This window comes from Salvelinus sp. IW2-2015, linkage group LG6.2, assembly GCF_002910315.2.
Source record: "Salvelinus sp. IW2-2015 linkage group LG6.2, ASM291031v2, whole genome shotgun sequence".
NCBI classification, from domain to species: Eukaryota; Metazoa; Chordata; class Actinopteri; order Salmoniformes; family Salmonidae; genus Salvelinus; species Salvelinus sp. IW2-2015.
The window spans coordinates 23,414,396-23,414,847 of NC_036846.1; positions in this window are offsets into that span (position 1 = coordinate 23,414,396).

Here is a 452-nt window from a genome sequence, read left to right on the forward strand (position 1 = left end):
GCCATCATATTTATAGAGTGAAAGTAAACTGACTGCCACTCATATATATTGAGAAAGTAAAGAACTGACTCATTCATATATATGACAGAAGTAAGACTGCACTGCACATCAATATACCGAGGAAGTAGGCTGAGTGCCATCTATATATGAGAAGTAAGCTGGCTGCATCAAGATAGAGAAAAAGTAAGACTGACTAGCCAATACCATATATATAGAAGTAGGGCGCACCTGCCACATATAATATCGAGACGTAAGACTGGCACTGCCATCATATATATGAAAAGTAAGCTGACTGCCTCATGATATGAGAAGTAGACTGATGCCCATCATATATATGAGAAAGTAAGACGACTCGCCCTCACTATATATGAGAAGTAAGATGAATGCCGATCAATATATATGGAAGTAAAGCACTGACTGCCATCCATAAATATCAGACGTAGACTACTGCA